We start from the raw sequence: 16,407 nt of genomic DNA on the forward strand, positions 1-16,407 counted from the left end.
AATTGTCAACTTGGTTAGTTAGAACAGCACATTAATATTCTGAGGTTTACAATAAACAATTACGATTCTAACGAGGCTGAAATGGAGTCAGAAACTAATGCAGTTAGTAGAGAGTAGGGTTTTTTGCATCACTCAGATATTGATAATTTTCAACCCGATAATTGGCGTCGGTTTGAAATTTAATTGTTTCGATTGGCTAAGCAAACATTGAAACTCGTGGTTTCAATGCCATGATATAAAAAGTGTATTTTTAAATTTAATTGATTCTAAGCTTTTATTTGATACCTAACATGTAATTTTAGTTAAAACAAGTTTTTTTATTAAAAAAATTCTAATTAGAAAAAGAAATTTTGCAATTGGAATCGAAAATTTTGAAAGTTTTGACAAAATTTATTTCATTCCTGCTCAAAATTTATAATAATCGATTAAATTTATTAGAAAATATTAAACTTTTATTGCAAATGAGAAATATCTAAGTGTTCCAATACGGAACACTAATCATTAATCAGGTACATTAGACTAATGACTGTAATCAATAGTTATTAATAAAAAAAAAAAAAATGTAATCACTACTGACGTATAATGAATTGTTATCAAAAAGTAATGTTATCATTACTTTTTTTAAAAACATTTTTAGTGCAACTTGAGTACAGTTTAATTAATATAGAACTCACTATTAAATTTTAAACAACGTCATTAGAGTCATTAGTAGATCAAAATTAATTAATTAATTTTTTTTCTGATTACATTTCTCTGAAATTTATGATTAAAACAAAAGAAATCATTATTAGATACAGGAAGTTTTTAAATAAAGCATATGACGATTGAATATGACGTATTTATCACATGACTCAACTAATTTTTAGCTATATAAATATGGCCCGATAAAATTTACTGAGCATTAGTAAACTATAATCCATACTAGGTATCAAACGAATTATAGTAAGTAAATAAATTTTTATTTTTAAATAATAAAGGATATCCAACATACTGTCTTCAAATTTAATATTTTTTATCAATTATAAACTGGAAAAAATTTTAATTTTGGTGTAAAATTTAACACTGTGTCGTGTACCATTCATGCCAACAGTGTTTACAATTTTAACATCAAGTCATTTAGGGGATGGAGGGGCATAAGGGGGTACTTAAGGAAATACCAAGTTTTCGAGGACTCAAATACGCTAAATCTTTTTTTTTTTAATAATATTCAAAGGAAATAGAAGAAATTTTCAGTTACCGTTGAAAAAAAAAATTTTTCATTTCTGCGGGCAAAGTGGGGTACCCCCTAAAAAAGGTAAAAAAAAAAAAATTTCTGGACTTTAAACGAACTTGATTAAGTTGAATTTTTAACTTCCCGCTATGAAAATTGAAAATTTTCAAAAATTCGGGAAGTTATTAGTTTTGGTCCGATTTGCAAAAACCGAATTTCTATCGAATTTTGACGTTTTGAGGTTCTAGGAAGCTATCCTGACTAATTTCACGATTATGCCAGAGTGTATGAATGTGTGTACGTATACGTATGTAAATATTCATAACTCTTGAACGGATAAACCGATTTTGATCTTTGAGGTGCCATTCGACGCGGCTTGTTAATATCTAGAAGCTGTAAAAATTTGAGCTTAATCGGTAGGGTGCGTTCGGAGATATTTCAAAAATAAAATTTTTTCCAAAATGTTTCATTTGGATATCTTTTATTTTGCTCGATGGATTGATTCCAAAATCTAATCAGCTCTAAAACTTTGTAAGCCGCATCGAATGCCACCTCAACCATCAAAATCGGTTAATTCGTTCGCGAGATATCGTGGGAGAAAGAAATGCTAAAAAATGGTTTTTTTTAAGACAATGGCATAAAAAAGTATTATCGAGTTCGAAAAGCTCAAAAATGTATTTACAATAATGTTTTCGAGCTCAACGAGCTCGAAAACAACGGGAAGTTTTGGGGCTGGCCCGCAGGGTTATCCGATAGACCAATTTTTTTTTAAGTAATTTACATGAGGAAAAATTATATTTTACATGTTTATTGGATACAAAAGAAGAAAAAATTTACAAAAAAAAATTCTAAGTAACGCTTAATTATATTTACAGAAGTGATTTTGGAATGTTCAAAAACCATTTAAAATATAAAATTTTGGAGGTATCCCGTTTTGCCTACCCTACCCCCTTTTGCCCCCCCCCCCTTCCCCTACAATAAATGAAATTTATAATCAAGTCTATTAATTAATAATTATGTTATTAATTGCAGCTTGCTGAAGTGATAGTAACCCAGGTAGAAAATTGTCTTAGTCGGACAAGTTTGAAACTTGAAAATAGCTTTATTTTAGCTTAACATCTAAGTCTTGTCTTGTAAGCTTTATTCTAGGTTGTTATTAGGATGAATTCTATGACAAGTCTTTAGAGTGTAACTAACCTTCAAATATACCTTGCTGTTAGCTCTTTTTCCACGCGTATGATAAGATTTGTTCTAAGCTTGGATTCTAAACTTAAAACTACCTTATCTGCTAACATTACTCCAAGCGTACATTGAAAACTGAAGTTTGAGGTTAATTAGGATTTTGTGTTATTGATTATAAGTAATGAATAAGTTCAATTTTATTTGCAACATATAGAAAGAAAAATATATACTAAGCAAGTAAGTTTTGATTTTTTTTAATTTATTGAATCACAAGTTTTTAATGCTCATAATAAAAAAATTTGAATTTTTTAGAACGTCCTTACTCTGTTAAGTTAAATCAGTAAAAATGTTACTGATTTTTTCAGTGGTTACAAAATTTACTGAAAGATCAGTAGCTTTGAATAAATTTACTGACTAATCAGTAATTTACTGACTAATAATGAATTTAGCTTCACGGCAGTAAAGAGTGCCATCTACTTAAAAGCTTGTTTGTTAGACAGAGGTTGATTGCAAGTTATAATCAAAGTTTATTATTTATATTGCACTATTATTAGGGTAAGTTTAAAATATTTCAACAAACAAAAGTTAATTTATAATTTATATACTAATAAAACTTATATATTTTTCTCTATTGAATGTGACTAGAATAATTCTGAAATGTATTTGTAGTTGATTTACATCTAAGGTAATGCGTAACCTCAAATCGTCTTATTAATTATTTTATGATTTTAAATGAATATTATTATTATTTTCAGATAAATGTTTATACGGTGACGTCAAAACCGCTAGGGAAAATATATTTAACACTACACATTTAATGCCCAATATCTGATGTTTGTGTACAAAAAAAAAAAATAATAAAAAATTTTTCTCTGTAAACATGTTTTCAAACTTAAATTACCAAATCTATTGTAGCTAAGAATAAGATATACTTTTAACCTTATAGTTAGCTAAATTGTCACTGTTTATGCAAGCTAAAACTGCAAGCTTTATGTTAGCGATCCAAAGCGTTACCAACTAACCTTGTGTTAACCATAGTTTGTTAGCTAATTTTAGGCTAAAACTGATAAAATTAGCTTAATACAAGCTAATTCCATTGATGTCTTTCTACCTGGGAATCTAATCGATAATAATGTCAATGAAATTTTTCATATTTCTTCTTATTGGCTTAGCCATGATTGTAAACATTGAAGGTTATTTCGATAACTGGTCTGCACCTGATTGCAAACAAAAGGGACAATTTGTATGTATAAAATTTATTTATTAAATAAAAATTTTATGGTTCATTTATTAAAACATCAATTTATTTTTATTTATTTATAGTGTGGCGAATATGGGAGCTGTTGTAGGGGCCTAATTTGTACTAATCATCGGATGGATAGATCAACATGTGAACCGGATTTCTATTACTAATTTTAACGACAACTACTCAGATATTTTATTTATAAAAAAAATTACGTTTCTTTCGATACATAACAGGGTACTCTTTATAAGCAAATATTTTAAAAAATAGTTTTTGTCATACTTAAAACACTGAATTTTGAATAAATATAATCGAGCCATTGTTAATCAAAACTCCATTTTTTTATCTAGTCTACCCGCTTCTATCTAATTGTTCCTGCATCGTTTTATTTTTCAATATATTTAATGTATTTAGTCTCGTTCATGTAGAAGTAAATAAACTGATTGTTTTTCACTTTGACATACATTATTTATTTGTTTCATTTAGGAAATCATTAAATTCCTCTTATCATTAAAACGAAAAACAATTAATTGTAAGAAATAGGTAGTTTTTAAGGAGAACGTATTACGATTAAATATCACGTGTGTTAACCACGTGACTCAATTTTGGAAAATCCCATGGAAATTTGTTGCTGTATAAATACAGCGATGTAAATATAACAATTATTATTTTACTATAGACAATACCAGATATCGGACTGACAAAGTTTCTAATTTTATTGTCGTAAGTGTCACTTTTACTTATTAAACAAAAAAAAAATTAATTAGTAATAAATATATCATTTCATGAAATCCGAGATTTACATATATTTAAATATACATGTATTTTATTCATGTAATTTACCGACAAAGATCAATAAATTTCTTATTTGACTAAATCTTGAATTGAAAAACTGATTAATGACTCCGACTTCATTTTTCTGTGTCTGAAATTTGTTTTTAAGTCTGGAAATATCGAAATATGAGATCTACACGGAGAAAAATGTTGGCTCAAAACCTAGCAATTTTTATTATGCTGTCGACCAAACTTGAAACAGGAAGGGAAGCATCCAAAAAATTATTATGCTCTTGTGAAAAATTATTATGCCGCATCACAACCATTATAAAGTATGAAAGTAATTGTTATTAAATCTTATCGATAAGTGTCTCGCGCGTAAGTATTATGATACAGCATAATAATTTTTCGTATGAGCATAATAATTTTTTGGATGCTTCCCTTCCCGTTTCAAGTTTGGTCGACAGCATAATAAAAATTGCTAGGTTTCAAGCCAACATTTTTCTCCGTGTAGTTATTGTGAAATTAGTGAGACTCAATTTTTACCATAAAAAAAAAAATTATAATTCAATTAATTTATAAATAATTTTAGGAAAAATTTTAGATATTCAATCAATAAAAATGTCAGTAAAACTTTTTATTTTCTTTCTCATTGGATTGGCCATGATTGTAAATATTCAATGTTACCATCCCATGGGTCATTCATCTGATACTTGTAGAGATTTAAATCAAGGAGTATGTATATTATTTTTTTTTGTCCAATAAAAAATCATTTAGTCGAATTGTTTGACCGTTAATTTTTTTTTTTCCATTATAGTGTAATCACGTTCACCGTTGCTGCAGCGGTTACATTTGTTCTTACTATAGTTGGTATGCTGGAAACATATGCCAAGAATTATAGAAGATAAATGACAATCCTATTAATTATTTTCGTTTAAAGATTTTAACTATCAATAAAAATTGTAAAATATTTTTAAAAAATATATAAAAATCTAATCGCCTGAATAATCTTATTTGTTTTTTAATAAATTTTCAGCCTCTGATACAAATTTCATATAATATTTATAATAATGATGATAATTAATAGACCTTGACCCTGTATAATATCAAGTGGCCGATTTGTGTGCCTCTAACAGTGACGTGCGTTTGATTTAGTCGAGACATGCACAGCAACTATGGTCAATTAATTATTCCGTTACTATACAGTCTAAATATTAAATTGATGACTGATACAAATTACGAACAATATACTTATTAAAAGTTATGAATAACAGTAATTATTGTTGCAATATTTATATAATTTAATAATTTATTTAATTTATATATTAATATTAATAATAATATAACCCATGTAGAATAGGTCTGCGTTAATTGTGGAATTTTTTTTTAAATATTAATAAGCCGCCAATTTAATCAATGATATCTTTAAGTGGCTCTGATTCTTTTTAATAGGGTGTAAAATTAAATGACAAATATGACTTTTGTTGTAGAGTTTAAGAATTAACTTATCGAAAAAAAAAAAAAAAAAAATTAAAAAAGAAAAAAATTTCTTATTAGTAATTAGTACCAGAAATTTCAAATCGTTAAAAATAAAAATAAGAAAATCAAAAATTCTTAAAAATTTTTGGCTGCCCCATATTGCTCGGCATTATAAAAAATAAAAATTTCAAATCCTATCAAAAAATAGAACCCGTGTAAAAAAATTTTTATTCATAATGAATTTAGATCTAAATTTAATCTCGAAACTTAGATCGTGACACAAATATGACTTTCATAACGAATTTGTTTCAACAACGTTAATCACGACAAGATTATGACTCAGTCAAATTTTACTCCAAGTGATCCGAAGGTCATTCACTAAATTAATTTTACAATCGAAACTAACCCTGTTTAGAAAATCTCATAGAATCCTATAGATTCTCATACATTCTTATAGAGCTTTTATAAGAATGAATGAGTTCTATGAGAAGTGCTGTAGTTAAGCATAGGGCCTTATACATACATCTATGAGAATCTATAGAATTTTTTAAGCAGGGAATTTACGTGAATCAAGTCCTTGATAGAAAAAGTTTATTGGTAATTTCCGAATTGATAAATTTGACAAAAGGATTAATTCAGTAAAAACTCAGGCAAGTTTCTATCGAAGTCATCCAAAGTCCAATTCAAAGACATATTAAATTAATTTTATTATTGATACTGATTTACTAGACGAAAAGTTGGAGTAAATTCATGATGAAAGTCATATTTGTGTCACGATCTGAGTTTCGTCATGAAATTCAGATCTAAATTTATTATGAACGAAAATTTTATTTACACGGGAACCTCAGTCGAACCTCTATAGTACAAAAATGGAAATAAGCGCATCGTAAAATTTCATACAAGGGCCTAAAATAATTTTATCTGCAGCCTAAATTTGAGTTTGAAATTGAGATTAAACTTTGCGACCCGGGTAATTTTCCTTTTTATGAAAAATTTCACTCTAACTAAAAATTTTCAGTATCTTATCTAAGAATTTTATTTCAATGTTAATTAATTTTGATTTTGCAATCTGAGTATTTTATTAGACCGCCACAAAAATTAATACTGAGTATGTATAGAACTAATGTATGCAATATTTGTTATTATGATATTAAAATTAAATTGCACATGTAGTAACGGTAATTATAACAATTAAAATTAATTTTATATACTGTTGTGTTTAATTATAGCAAAATCAATTATTCTATTAGTATATAAACGATAAGTCACGCAATACATGTTATACCACGTAATAACAAGGAGTAAATACGAAAATTGCTTAAGGCGTCTCGACTATACTTGTGAAGCGGTTAAATAAAACTTACCTCTCTCAGCATAATAAAAAGAAAAAAAAATAATACAAAAAAACCTCAGTACAATTCTTACTTGCTTTCACGCTACTAAACAAACAAAGTGGCAAGCTAAACAAGTGTTGAAAGAGTAAAATAAAAAAAGAGCTATATAAATTCAAGAAAAAACGGAATAATGTAAGAATTTAAGAGAAAAATATAATAAATATTAAATACAAGCGATGACAATTATTCGCACTGAGTTTAACACTGTGTTAATTTTTTTTTCTCACGTTATTTTTTATTGTTTGTAGTCAGCATGCAAAAAGTGTTGAATTATACCGCCAATTAAATATCAACCAGTGTAGTGGAGATAAAACGATAAAAGTATAGAATGAGCGTAGAAAAGTGCAAATAAGCTAATTTTTAATTTCAACTTTTATAAAATTATTATTATAAACACACAACTGTTCAAAAATATGCTGTCGTGGTGTTTAAATAAGAATAAAAATAATGATTAGGGCCAGGATTTTTGCTTCAATTTAAAATCAACCAATAATAAATAATGGTGTGAAATTTTTGATATTACGGAAAAAATATTGGTCGTATAAAAAAATCTTTCAAATAAAAGTTGTTCAAAATTTAATTTTCTAAAAAAAATATCTCCTATAATTTTTTCTTAGGACTAAAAAGAAAGCCGTAATTTCAAAATTAAAATTTTTATAATTATCAAAAATTTGAATTATTCATTATGAAACTTAATTTTCGAATTACGGTGAAAATATTGGCCGCATAAAAAAATCTAAAGACACATTTTTTTTAGAAAATTAAATTTCCTACAACTTTTGTTTAAAAACTTTTCTGATAGGATCAATAGTTTAGCCATAATATCAAATATTTGAATGATTAATTTCAAAATCAAGGCAAAAATTTTGTCCCTAGTAATGATCATATTTTTTTTTAATTCAAAATTTCTTTTTAAATTACTGAGTTTACGTAAAAAATAAATTAATTACCGTAAATAATTTAATTATCATTTATTAACATTCGATACTAATAAGTAAATGTACCGAAAGTATGAACAAGTGATTAATAATTAGTAATTATGAAGTACACATTGTTCATATCGAAATTATATAAATAATTAATATATTGGTGTGCTAATAGACAATAAATTAATCAGTAATTAAATTTATTTCCTATTTTATAATTAATATGTTGTAGTTATATAAACATATCGTATAATATTAATACATATGAGCAGTAAAATACATGCCGATAATATTTATACGCGTAATTTAAAAATTGCTATAATAAAATAAAATAAATGTAGTAAAAATAATTTATCATTGTCAATTAAAAATTTAATAAAATATTTAAATAATTAGTAATAAAAATATTTTTAAAAAATTCAGCGTGTAGAGAATATAAATAAGTGATTTATATTATTTAATAAAAAATATATTATTTATGAAATATGATTAAAATATGAAAAAAAACGGAAAAACAATAAATGTACCCTATTATTCCTAGTTCTGCGATGATGATTGGTAGCACGTAGTTTCCTTTTAAGTCCAATCCCTAGCAAAAAATATAATCGTCAGTGAATATATTTAAAAAAAAAACGAATTTTAAATAATTAAATATTAAATTTTTTTACACTGTAAAAAGAGCGGTGTTAAAAATGGACTCAATTTAACACCACGTGGTGTTAAAATGAAATAACACCGGTGTAGGCGGTGTAATTTGGCGGTGTTAAATCGGTGTAAAAAAATCCCATGTATGAAAATTAGAAAAAAAAATTGCAACACCGATAAAGAATATTTTACACCTTCGACGGTGTTATTTTACACCGCTATCAGTGTTGAAATTTAACACCGAAAATTTTAACACCTACACCGCCTGGACTTAACCCGTTTTTTTTTACAGTTTCAAATATATTTAAATAATTTATAAAATTTTTATAAACATCAAAATTTATCAATCAGCACACAATGACATAAGCGAGAATGCCCTTGGGCAGTTATGATAAATTGAAAGAATAAAAAAAAAGAAAAAGAATGAAAAAAAAATGGTTTGAGGATCAAACGAGAGATCAAAGGTGTCGAGCATTCTCGCTCAATGGGCAGGTAGAAGCCAACTCGACACAGATGATAAAGATATGAAATGGGGTGTGGTGAGTTCTTAAGGTGGGTGAGAGAAGATTGGGGAGTTATTCTTGAGCACTTTTACCCAGCACGCGGTTTAAATCATGAAGGTTGCGCGGTACTATCCACCTATTTTTCTATCCTCTTTATACATAATATATATCCAGTAATATAATACAATATTCGGTTCCCTTACTCTTTCTATTCTCTGTTGCTAGTGCAGCACCTTGGCACACTCAAAAACCGCCGTTGGCTACTGACATATAATGGGTCCGACAATCAGGCCAGGAGATCTAGGTCGTCGATTTTAATCGAGTTCTCGTGGCTTTGTACATATATATATATATATGTAACACATATATATATAATGTAGCCTATACTACTGACTATTCTCATCACACTTGACTCGCTGTGTTCGCGTGCGCAACAACACATGCTGATTCTCGACATCAATTCATTCTCGATGTCTATTTAATCGTAAATAAATTTTATTGAGATATATTACAAAAATAATATTGTTAAAAAACTATATAATTCATAAATTATTTAATATAATTCTGATAATAACTCAGTAAAATTTAATACAATTAATTAAATATGTAAAAAATTAAATTTTAATTTTAATTTTAATTTTAATTTATAAAACATTAATATTTTATTTTAATTAATTAATTTAAAAAATATATTTAAAAATTTAAAAATATATTTTAATAAATTAAAATACTCGTGTATATAAAATATATATGTTTGTTTTTCCAACTTATAATTTTTTATTTAGAAATTAAAAAGCAAAGAATGAATAAGTATAAAAGATACGACAGCCATTTTGTATACAAGCCGAAATCTAACTTGGTGATCCAGGTCAGGAGGTCCTTGACGACTTGAGAAGGTTAAAGAGCAAAAACTGCTGATTTTTCTAATCACAGAGGCTTTTTGTTTAATATATAAAAAAAAAAAAAAGAGACGACAAAAAAAGGAGAAAAAATAAAGCAAGTAATATTCGAGTGTACGCATTGGAGATAAAAAAAGTAAATAAAAAAAAACATTAGGTAAGGGGGGAGAAAACAAGCTGTGTTTTAAAAAATATATAGTGAAAGGCAGTGGAGGTAAAGCAGGAGAAAGAGGAGGAGGTGGGTCTCGTATAGAGTGTACTAGAGGGCGAGGATAGTGGCGAACACAATATGGGTCAGTTATCGATTGTACTCTCTTTCTCTCTCTTTCTTTTTTCTCTTCTCTCTCTCTTTGGGTGGCCGAGTCTGTAACAGCAACCATACAAACCCTCTACCCCCTCTGCTCGCTCATATCTTGTTATCTTAAAGATATACATTGGCAGAATCACACGGCCCCCTATCAATATCGTCAATCCAACATCCGTAACTGTTAACCAGATGTGTTTACTACCCGCTATTCGCGGTACTTTGTTGTTGCTCCAGTTTGCCACTTCCTCTTTTGTTGTTAGGCTAAAATACTCACTGCAAATGTGAGTGTACTTTAGTACATGTTTTAGTCTATTTATCTGCATAGACATATATATATGTATACATATATTTAGATGTAGATGTGATATATTTATCTGGATGTATGGGTAGTTTGTATGTAGAGTGTGTGTGTGTATGTGTGTTTATTGTACATGAGGTGGTGAGAATTAACTGAACGCCTAGAGCAGTGCAATGACAAGACTTTAAAATGAACTCTATTGAACCCTGTCATTTATATTCCCTTTGAAAATTTTATCTATAGTCGGATTTAAGGAAATTCTATTGGGTTATATAAATAGACGATACTATTTAACGAATTGCCTTTTTGAATAAAGTAATTAAAACTCAAATACTTTGTTTTTTTTGTAAAAATATAAATATATTTTTATAATTTAGTACAGTCGACTACCCGTCATAAGCCTGCCCTTCATAAGCCTCTTCCCCTTAATCGGGAGTTACTGAGTCCAAACAGCTTCCCCACTTAACCACTTTTTTGAGTTTCGTACCAGACATCCCCTTATAAGCCTCCGTCAAAATTGTCTAAATTATAAACTAACAATAGGAACAAATATCAAAATAAATGATGAAAATTTACTATCGATGTTTCGCGAAGAATAATTTAATCATTATTAAGTAAGATATTATTTATTGTTCATAGTTGTGTAATCATTAATTACAATTAAAGCTTCTGTTACAATTTAAAAGTTTTATTGATCATTATGTTGATCAATAACAATTATTATTATCATTACTGTAATTAATACCGTTGTCATTATAATTTTTTGCATTACAATTATTATCAGTGTAAAAAGATAAGTATTTATTTTAGCGCTACAAACACTAGAAAAATCGGGATAGTGACGTATGTAACAAAACGTAAATATGACGTTTAAAATGATATAAAATAAAACAGGCTTATAACGGGTAGTCGAGAACAAAACTAAACGCACGGTAGTGGGAAGACTGAAATTCAAAGAAAAATTTCCCCTACGTCCCCTAGACCAGGCTTATAATGAGTAGTCGACTGTAAACTCTATTTTACTTGAAAACTTTTTTTTTTCGTATTCATTTATTAATTATCATCCCAACAGCTTGGGCCATAAAACTTTCGACAAATTATAATAAAAAGTTAAATGAAAAAGCGCGCGAATGAATTTATTTGAATTACAAATTTTATTTTAAAAAACTTTGACTATTGGCTTTTAAATAAATAGTTATAATAGGGGTATATTATTTTATTAAATGTTCATCTTATTTTATTCTATTGAAAATTGATTGTATTGCGATTTTAAAATGTCAACGATATCTTTGAGACAATCACGCAAGCACATAGACAATAAAATAATATAATTCTCAGACGAAATATGAGACAATCTGATGACTTGTATTATACGACTCTTAACATTTGTCAGCAAATTTTATTTATCGTTTAAACCAGCAGTTTTATATCATCTGCATTTCACAATTTTAAACTGTGTCAAAATACTTTTTTATAAAAAAATTTATATATCATTATTATTGTTATTATATTATATTATGTTATATAACTCGAAAAAGGGTAATATTGAATTTTTATGATACGTCTAGATAAGCAGGTAGCCCGAGGCATTTTCCCGAGAAAATTGACTTCCTCATTTTCGGTGAGAAAAGTAAAATAAAATAGAATATATACCTACACTTATTTCATAAATTCTACCCTATTACTATTATTATTATTATTGTTATTACGACGATCCCAAATTCACCCTCGTTTATTCGACGAAATCAACCGGCTTTGTTTTAGACATCCCCATTGTGATATTTAAAGATTAGACGAATCGTCACTGATGAACCATTATTAAATACTTGATAAATTGTTACAAACAATGCACTTTGATGAATATGCAAATATAAGTACACGATTTTTTATTATTAGCTTTAAAAACTGAAAAAAAAAATTTGAAAATCGATTCACTCTGTGGGCCAGCCCCAAAACTTTCCAAGAAGTTAAAAAAACATAGACAGTGACATCTGCCCAACGTCGATTACTCAGAAAATAAATTTTTCTCAGGATTTTTTAAGGTTTCTTCTACTGAAAGACACCATAATGAACAAAAAACGTTTATAATGTGATGGGTTATTCTCAATAGGAGCAAAGTTACGGGCTACTCTTCGTAAAATTACATAGACAGCGGCATCTTCACCATCTGCATATGGGCCTGGACTGGAAAAATAAATTTTTCTATGAACTTTTTATGGTTTCTCCCGCTAGAGGACATCATAATGAACAAAAAATGTCGGTATTGTGTTGGGTTATTCCCAACAGGAGCAGAGTTACAGGCCACTCTTCATAAGAAGACATGGACAGCCTCATCCTCAACCATCTTCACCCATCTTCACCCATGCTCATATTGGTCTGAACTCGAAAAATAAATTTTTCTGAGGACTTTAAAGGGCTTTTTCCACTAGAGGATATCATAATGAACAAAAAACGTTTATATTGTGCTGGGTTATTCCCAACAGGAGCAAAGTTACGGGCTAGTCTTCATTGGAAATCATGAACAGCCTCATCCTCATTTATCTTAATTCATCCTAATTTATCCTGATATGGGTCTGAACTCAAAAAATAAATTTTTCTTAGGTTTTTTTAGGGGTTTTCCTACTAAAGGACATCATAATGAACAAAAAATGTCGGTATTGTGATGGGTTATTCCCAACAGGAGCAAAGTTACAGGCCACTCTTCATAGGAAGACATGGACAGCCTCATCCTCACCCATCTTCACCCATGCTCATATTGGTCTGAACTCGAAAATAAATTTTTCTATGGACTTTTTATGGTTTCTCCCGCTAGAGGACATCATAATGAACAAAAAACGTTTACATTGTGATGGGTTATTCCCAACAGGAGCAAAGTTACGGGCTACTCTTCAAAAAAAAAAAAACATAGACAGTGACATCTGCCCGCACCTGCCCAACGTCGATTACTCAGAAAATAAATTTTTCTCAGGATTTTTTTGGGTTTCTCCCACTGGAGGACGTCATAATAAACAAAAAACGTTTGTATTGGGTGGAGTTATTCCCAACGAAAAAAAAATTACGGGTTACTTTCCCACAAAGTACATGGGCAATGTCATCCTCATTTATCTTCATTTATCCTCATTTATCCTCATATGGGTCGGAATGCAGAAAGTAAATTTTTTTCAGGACTTTTTTTGGTTTCTCTCACTAAAAGACATCATAATAAACAAAAAACGCTAATATTCTTTGGAGTTATTCCCAACGGAAGAAGAACATTGTCTTGAAAATATACAGAATATTTTCCTAGGACTTCAAACGCCGAGATCTGTTGAAAATTCGTTCTTCGAAAATCAAACCGAAATCAATAACTCCTTCTTTTTTAAAATTTTCAATTTTCTTAGCGGGAAGTTTAAAAATATCTAATTTAAAAAATTTAATTTATACTGTTATAAAATTTATTAAATGAGCAGAAAATTTTTTACGTTAATGGAAGATTACTCAAAGAGTTAACAACAAAAGTAACAAAAGCTTTTTATATATTTTTTGTACAAAGTCACAAGCTTTCGTTTGTATTGTTCAAAAATAAGACAAGAGTCAAGGCAAGTTTTTCATATATTTTTTTTTTTTTTTTAAGTTATTGTTGAACGTTTTGTTACACATCTTTTCTTTGGTTTAGTTTTTTTTTATTTGCTATTTTTCAATATGAGCACACACGCCGTTTGTCACTATCCTGCACTCTGGGCAACTTTTCTGGTCTTATGACCTTCGACGTTTGTTAAATTTTCTACTTTCAGTATTGAAAGCTTTTAAGTTAAAAAGCTCAGAAAAATCAGCATAAAAAAATTTCTAACGTCAATTTCACTGGCATAAAATAAATTAATTTTTATTTTTAGTTTTAACTACGGGCGTTTAAATGACAGCGGGAGTTTTTCTTATTTTGATTTGTTACTTGTTCGACGTAATGCCGCTGGGGACTGGTTAGAATTTATCGGTAGGCATTTTTAAATATTTATATATAAAAGTAACTGAATAAAATATAAAAAGAAAAATGTTAGGGAGAAATGAAGAAAGAAACAAGGGAAAAGAGAGTACAATACAAAAGAGGCGATATCGTATCCGAGAAAACACTCTTTCGTGTCAAACATCTCAAGTTCTTTTTTATCTTGAAATACGACAAAAGACAAGATTCTTTTACTTTATATATATGTATTTTTTTTTATTTTTATTTCGTGAGTATGCTTTTTCACAATTTTCCTTTTTCTTATTCTGTTTAAGAAAGAAAATTCGAACGAAACGAATAACTCAAACTATTCGTTCAAGATGAATCGATAGTCTTAGTTTTGATATTTTTCGTATCAGTGGTTTTAATCTAAATGAAAAAATTCAAATGCATTATCAAAAGAACATAAATTTATAAAGTACTTTTTAGACTTTCGTATCATAAATGAATCAGTCGTTTATGTAAAAAATATTTCCGTTAAATTGATTATACAATTGATCCGTTTATTTGAGAAACCCCATAAGTCATGTTTTTTACGAAATTGGGTTCTTTGGATGTCCCTCCATAGAAATCAATAAAAACATGCATCAAATCAGCGTTTAAAAAAAAATTAACGAGGTAACAGCAATTTTAATTAATCGAGAAACCCCATAAGTCAATGACTTAAATAAACATATGTAGTTTTAGTTTTACAGAAATAATTTTTTTTTTTTTTTTATTTAAAATTCGCGCTTTTTTGGAAATTTAATTTCAAATGTTGTTTTATTGTTGACTAATTAAAATGTTTAAATTAATTATAATTTTTTGTAATTTCTGAGTTTCAGAGTTCACATACATATTTAATACTTCATTTTATCAGTTTAATAAACGATTTGAGAGGAAACATTTAAAAAAACAATGATTTTATAACTTTTTTTTCCGTTTGGATGAGAAACCCCATAAGTCAATCAACTTTAAATAATTTTTTTAAGTAGTTTTAGTTAAAAAATTAAATTTTTCTTGTTGGAATCTTTTTCAGAGAGGCTAAAATTATTGTATTCAATTATTTATTTATTATCTTAATGTCAAGTTTTTTCAAAAAAATGTTTTTTGTGTTTCCTGAAAAATTTTGTTTTCTTGACTTATGGAGTTTCTCAAATAAACGATTCAATTGATGTGAAGAATGAACATGAGAAAATAGAAATTAAAAAAAAAAATGGCAAAATTTGTAATATGATAAATTAAAAATAATTATTGCGAGGTCCAGGCAAAATGGAATACTCCAAAAATTACAAAAAAAATATTTTTGGTTTTTCAAAATGACTAAAAAACGACACATTTATTACTTATATAATTAATTTGCAAGATTAATATTTAAATAATTTTTTTTTTAACTTTTACAAAAAAAAAATTCGTATCTGTTAAAGTGTAGTCCATTTTGCTTAAAATTTTATTTCCTACCCCAATAAAAAACTTTTTTATTTTTGAAAAAAAAAATTCAGCGCAATAAATTTAACTTTTTCCCAGCCCTTTTGTAATTACATTTATTTGTACAAGTAAAATAAGAACTTCGATAAATCAAATGAAAT

General features: G+C 27.9%; 1 protein-coding gene and 1 long non-coding RNA gene across 8 annotated transcripts in view; one reads left to right on the forward strand and one right to left on the reverse strand.

The window, feature by feature from the left end:
- LOC130669557 (potassium/sodium hyperpolarization-activated cyclic nucleotide-gated channel 2) overlaps positions 1 to 16,407 on the reverse strand; it is a 185,714-nt gene that overhangs the window by 150,090 nt on the left and 19,217 nt on the right. The window lies entirely within an intron of this gene.
- On the forward strand, positions 2,734 to 3,945 carry LOC130669566 (uncharacterized). Its single transcript, XR_008990217.1, has 3 exons — positions 2,734 to 2,947; positions 3,148 to 3,635; positions 3,716 to 3,945. It is a non-coding gene; the product is annotated as an uncharacterized LOC130669566 (long non-coding RNA).

This window comes from Microplitis mediator, chromosome 6 (genome assembly GCF_029852145.1).
Source record: "Microplitis mediator isolate UGA2020A chromosome 6, iyMicMedi2.1, whole genome shotgun sequence".
NCBI lineage: Eukaryota > Metazoa > Arthropoda > Insecta > Hymenoptera > Braconidae > Microplitis > Microplitis mediator.